Genomic DNA, 7,107 nt, shown 5'->3' with positions numbered 1-7,107 from the left:
ATAAAGAAGTAATACCTAACTGAAACAGAGTGACAGTATGCAGTCAGTTAGTGTTTTTGGCAACTTTCATGTTTGATTGAAGTGTGCCTTTAATGCAGCTTACCTTGCGTGTTCTGTGCTGGTTGTGGGTGTGTGTGGTAAGCAACATGAAAGACAAGACAATGCAAATACAGTTTTCTGTTAAATTAACTTTCTTCCACAAAGTAAACACCAAGTATCGCTGCTGTTCATCTTCAAACACGCACTGCGCTTACATTTCCTTGGCAGAGATTGTTCTTTGCAACCTTGGAACATTTGTTTTGTAAATGAGAGAATGGATTGTGCCAGCACACCTCTACCAGTGTAAGGAGGTTATCTAAAGGCAACATATTGTTAAAGAGAACATGAGCTGTGGTAGTTGTTCCCAGAAAAATTAGCCAGAGGGAACAAGAGTAGTCACCTGTATTGCCCGTGGTCTTCCTGCAGCTGATCTTTTTCCCATTGCTGACTTACCATGTCTTCTTCTACACAAAGACGGCCATCTTGTTAAAGGCAGGCCATCTTGTTAAAGGCAGGCCTTTGCTTCCTAATGTCAGAGCTGCACCCCTGATAATTGTAAATGTGATGATTGGTGGGGGAATATACAAGCAGCAACAGAAGAGGTGGAGGAAGCACTGATCCACAGAGTGAATGCACTGCAGATCCTCAGGGGCAACTTCCTCTCCAGCAAAGAGAACAGTGAACAACACAGTAATGACATCACCAAATCTCTTTCCAAATCTCCTGAGTCTCGCAGTCAGAGGCAGCATTGCCTTAGATCTCATACTGCAGATTTACAGTTATGATCTACAGAATAGGAGTGCCTAGGCACAGGAAGTGAACTACTATTTTTCAGGATGAATTCAAGAAATCTTAGGGTACTGCTTCCACAAAAAGCGTATTTATAGGTGTAACCTATTACACAGCTTCACTTTTTAAGTTCAAGTCTACTTCAAAGGGATTTCCAGTTTCAATAGAAATGATCCACTTGCTTCTAAGCCTTCTTTATCATAACATGACAAGGATTTCTGTTACAGTATTCAGAAAGCATTCTGGAAAATACCACCCCCTGAAACAAAAGCCCATGTTTTATTTATAGGCTCTTCTAACTTTGCTGGCTATAGTACAGAGGCCATGCAGGGGCCTCTCTCGTGGAAATGTGTTCAAAAAAATCACCGGGACTGCAAATCCCAAGCCTGTATAGTTTGCTTTAAGCTCATAGTAGCGGTGAACTCAAACCCCATCTCTACTTCTGGTGACATCATCACCAGAGATGTAAAACATTTTCAGGAATAGTTGCTGGGAGGTCAGTTCCTATTAATGTAGACAGGCCCCCAGAACTACATCTCCCAAGAGCCCTTTCATTAAAATTTCTTTTATTTTATTTTATTGCATACAACAAGGAAAGAGTACAAAGAGCACATACGAGCACATAACCAGTAGTCAGCCAGTGGACGCAGCCACCGTATAGAGACATGTGAAACAAGTACGCAAGAAACAAATAACAATAAGATGCGTGACAGAAACAGTCGACAGTGGACCGCGTTATCCCCTGCCGACCGCCTAGCAGTTGGGTATATGATGAGGTACTAGAAAGTGCGTACGGTTATAAACCTACCACGGATGCGACCACTGCGCAGCCACACAGACAATATGCGCAGTTGGAAAGGCAAGGGGGAAAATTAGAGGGGAAGTAAAGAGGACAGAAAAAAGAAGATGAATGGTAGAGAAAGAAGAGCCACCCCGAAGAGCTCACTCCAGGAGACCCACACATTCCTGAGAAGCAGCAAACTCATCCTACCAAAACCACGTATTACAGAACCGGCCACCGCCCCCCTAAGGGAACTGGTAAGGTCTTCCATTTGTCTGATATCATTAATCTTGCTAAACCATACCTGGACGGTGGGAGGAGAGGCCTGCTTCCAGAGGGCAGGAATACATACGCCTGAAGCATTAACAAGGTGGATTATAACTGAATGTTTATATCCCTTCAGAGCCCTTTCCTTATACACAGTACGTTTGCAGACTCTTTGGAGCCAAGGCAGCAGCATTGTTTTGCTGGTGAAGAAATTAAAGTGTGCATGTGAAGAGGGACAGAGAGAGGCGGGGGGTTAGGTGGATTATATAGTCCATCAATGGGGGCTAACAACGTGCTTTGGGATTTTAGTTCAACAAAGGGTCAGCGTTGTCAGCCCAAACAGGAAGTTAGGAGCACACTGGATTTTTAATAGATGAGCAGCTATTGTTCTGTACTTGCTTTGTTTTTAAAGGGATACAATTTGGGGGAATGTTCATTTTAGATATGACCTGAATATGTGTTTTTGTTATTTTGCCCTGACATACACATTAAAGCCTAACTCCAGCCGCAAGTCTTTTTTCTCTCTTCTGGAATTTTAGAAATGGGTCCCATTGTCTGTTTTATAGTCCTGGATGAACTCTTATTACTTTCAGTATAATCCCATACGCTTTTAGATTAATTAGAACAGGACAAACATTGTTCTGCTAGGTCCTCAGCCCACACACCATGTGTGTGTGTATAGAAGGTAGTCATTATCCACTGTTAATCTCAGCAAACGATTCCTTGAGGACATGGAGGAAGGAGCTAGATATAATTATTCTTTCCAAGGATATTTTATTTCCTGGCAGATTCTATATTTAAAGATAGAGGGGCTATGCACAAGAACCAGAGAAGAGGAAATCGTCAAGCCATAACAATTAGTTTACATAGTACAAAAAAAATTTGGATTCTGGCACCGGGAACTATGTTTCTGAAATGATTTCGGCTTCCTTGCCACAGGAGAGGTCCTTTTTCACTAGGGATAATATCTGCATGGAGTCTGTATTCTCTCTGTGTTTGGGGTGTCCTGCCCAACCAAAAAACATACCAATAGTCAGGGCCAGATTTTTGCATAGCCAACAGAGACTGTGGTCTAGGACTCCTGAACGCTGGACATTTACTATATTTGTTGGGAGCCGAACATCATATAGAATAGTGGTATTTCTAAGATTTTTTTATATGAAAGCAACCACTAATGTCACTTACATGGCCATCATACTTGACCACGTAAGCAGAGGGGCAGGAATAGTAGCAGGGGCGTCCCGAGGCTGGGTGTCACCCGGAGCAGAGTCCGGGTGACACCCACCATGATGTCATAACCACGCGCGTGCACGATGATGTCATCACGCTTGCGTGGCCATCTAATTGACGCTTGCCGGCGGCCGTCTTGGTTATGGATGCCGGCAGAGAGAGGAGGAGATGTTCACCCGGCTTGATGAGTTATGCCGCCGGGTCCCCTCCTCTCTCCTGACACTGTCGGGCTCTCGGTCCATGACCGAGTGACTGAATTTTTAGAGGGGGTGACACCAAAATGACTATCATTGGAGACCCCTCAAAAAAAGCCACCCGGGTGTGGGCCGCACCCCCGCACCTCCCTTGTGACGCTACTGATAGTAGTGACATCATTGGCCAAATATGGAATGGATATGATCATCTCTAGTGATAAACAAAAGGGAACAGAGCTCCACCTCCGTGTGTAAAATCATTTATCTTAATAAATAAAACAAGGGATCAATGTACTCACAAGCAACAGTTTTCACCACGCTTTAACAACAAACAAGAGGCCACACTGTCTGTTAACCCAACATAGTATCACCCTGACTATGTAACACGGTTGCCTCCGGTCACATCACCGTCCACCGGCCGCAGTCAGCCAAGATTGAGGCATTTCAGGGGCAAGCACCCTTCATCAGAATAATCTCTAGTGATGATGTCACTGCTATCCTCACCTCTTCCCCTATATTAGAGATGACAGCTCGGGGACTGCCCAGCTCCCTATGCCCTTTGTTTATCAATCTTTTGCCTATTAGCCAGGGCCATCCCTATAATGAGTCAGCCTGAGGCTGTTGCTTCAGGCAGCATTCCTTTGGGTCACAGACAGAGCAGGATGGCTGCTCTGCTGCACAATATTTGCAGTGTGCCTGCTGCCCCCTTTCCTGCCAGTGTGTGTCAGGATGCTAAGAGCCGGACGGGGTGATGTTAAGAGCCATACATATCTCCCGAACCGGGTCTTAGCAAACTTGGGGCGCCCTGGCCAACGTCCCACCCAGCTCCTGGCAACCAGTAGCATCAGCGAGCTGGGCGGGACACCAGCCAAAGCTGGCCGGATGAGATGATCCACCCACTCCCCCCGTGCACCACCAGCAACTGCATCAACCACCGCCTAGGAACGTGAACCACCAGCACACCCTCCCGGAGCCCCACCACCCTCCTCCCCAGCCTCAGGCGGTGAATATGCTAGGGACACCCCAGCTATTAGAAAATGGCCATTAATGATTTATAAGATTTGGCTCCCATTGACTTCAGTGGGGTTCGGATTCGGGACACCCGTACTGAACTCAAGTTTATCCATCCTGTCCCAAACTGAACCCAGGTACTGCACATTTGGCTCATCACTACTCAGAAGTAGCTTGAAGCCCAGAAGCTAGGAAACAGCAGCTTCAATCTGCAGCTGTACACAAGGATTTTCCTTCATTGTCTATTCAATGCAATTTACTAAAATGTTTAAAAGCGTTCTTGAAAATCTCAGCAATGAAAACCCAATCGTCACTTGTTTATTAACCACGGTTATTGCAACAATGGTCAACCTGATCACAATGTTACTGAAAATTAAATGTCTCGCTGGCTGGGCTCGGGACACCTTTGTCAATAAATACTTGTGACATGATTTGTTGCGTGTTTATACTCAACAAATACCTAAAAATAAGGTCACTAAAACATTTTGTCACATGACTATAAATTACTGTCATTACAGGCTCCTGCTAATCAGGATTCCACAACCTGCCTTCAGCAAGAGCGCATAAATGTGGAAAATAAAGCTTCCCTCCTCTATCATCTCTTTATATTTATGGCCTTTAGAACAGTAATGGGCCTAAAGTGTCTCTAAATCCAAAAACAAAATTTTTATATATTGCAGCTTACCAATCCCTAAATATGGTGACTGCATGCTTCTCGTGAACACATGAACTTGTGCTGCTTCTTCCTATCACACTCCAGCCCTACTGTACAGGGACTGCAAGAGGCTGATACCACATCACATTCTGGTACTTACAAAGCTTAAGGCCCCATTCACACTGAGCGATTTATCGCACGGTAATTCCCGCGATATCGTGGCTATTTAGCGCGCGATATCGCTCACCAATGCATGGCAATGGTGCTCTGTCCGTCGCTGTCGCGGGTCGTGCGTCGCTACAGCAGGACCCTTTTTGGAGCGGATTTTTCGCTCAGTGTGAATGGGGCCTACAGGCCTGTTCACACGACGTCCGTTTTGTGTGCTGACCTGATCCGTACGCTCCTGCACGCAAAATGCATGTCACAAAAACGCAAAATGCATGTCACATTTTGTACGGTCAGGAAACGGTCAGGAAACGCAAATGCATCAAAAACACGGCCAAAACGTACTGCATCAGTAGCACCGCGTCTGCAGATCCGGACCTGATCAGGACCTGAAACTCATGTGAACAGGCCCTTAGACATGTGCTATTCGTGTCGTTTCAAATCAAAATCCGGTAACATTTTTCGAAATTTGGACATCCGAACACATCCGAATTTCTGAATCCCAATGCATCTGAATGTGTCCAAATCCGAATTTCCATTTCCCAATTTCAGACCCTCTCCGAATTTCATTCAAAAACAAAACTGAATCGGACATGTGACTTTTCTAGCCAATCAGATGTGTGTTTCGGATTGATCACGAATTTTCGTTACAGCAACATGGGGGCCATGTACAGTATATACATATAATCAGGGCTTGAAAAATCTGGAGGTGTCTCACCAGTCAGTCAAAAATTTCACCAGTCAGCATGACCTGACTATAGCCTTGCAATATATGTTAAAAATTTTTGGGGACAGATAGAGGTTTCTTTTGTGACCCCACGGGGGGTTATTTTTTTTTTACTATATAATGAAAAAAGTACCATAAATATATTTAAAAAAAAAGTTTCCCTATGTTATAAAACATTTATTCTTACCCATATTTTTGGTAAAACATAAAAGTTACAGAGAGGATATCATGTAAAAGAAGATGGACAGAGGGAGACCTACTGTGGAAAAAACGTGTGATCTGCTTGCAGCCTCCTTCTCACTGTATAGCAGCTATAAATTCATTAGTGTTTGCCGCCCACTATTTCCTGCTTCCTGGTCACATGTTTCCTGTGACATCACAGGGCAAATGCTGCTACCGGGATCAAAGGGAGTTCGTATACTGAACTCCCTTTGATCTCCTGTCACAGAGCCGTGCCGGTCCCGGCCGCATCGGGCACAGCGGATCTCGGGACTGAACACGGCAGTGACAGATGCTGATACAAGTGATCGAGCGTCTATAGAGACGCTCGATCGCTTGACTGTGTTAAGCTCCCGGCCGGCCGTGTAATTACAACGGCCGGCCGGGAAGCTGCTCGTCGGGCTCCACTGTCTGCTCGTCACAGACGAGTGGACGAGTGGATTTTTCGAGCCCTGCATATAATACTAAAGCTCCGAATTGCATGCGCGAGCTCCCGAATGCAATTCGGAAATTCGGATCCCGAATGCCATTGAGGTCTAGGAGGTATTAATATCTGTATATGGTTTTCTGTGGTATTCACAACGAATATTTGTAAACTCATCCGAAACTAACGACAATTCGGATTTCCGAATTCCGAAATAACGAAATATCCGAACCGAACCAAATTTTTCTGCAGCTTACATGTTTACAAAGGTTAAATGAAAAATATATTTACAGGGTTATTCACAAAAAGGTGAAGAGTTTGGAGAAGGCAGGAGGAGTGAACAATCTAGGACAACATAGCTGAACATTCCAATTCAGCTCACTTTCCAGGTCAGCTATGCCATCCTAGATTGTTCACTTCTCCGGCCTTCTCCAAACCCTTCACCCTTTTGTGAATAACCCTGTTAATGATGTATCAATTATTACAGAGCTGCATTAATTTGTGTCTTTCATATCTGCCCAGAGTTCAGCTTTAAAGTGGTTTTACATAAGTTATGAAAATGAAAGACGTCCTCATTATTCTGAGTGCATCCTTAGGTATTAAACC

Source organism: Nanorana parkeri, unplaced genomic scaffold (assembly GCF_000935625.1).
Source record: "Nanorana parkeri isolate BGI_ZX_2015 unplaced genomic scaffold, ASM93562v1 scaffold174, whole genome shotgun sequence".
NCBI classification, from domain to species: Eukaryota; Metazoa; Chordata; class Amphibia; order Anura; family Dicroglossidae; genus Nanorana; species Nanorana parkeri.
This window is presented reverse-complemented; position numbering follows the sequence as displayed.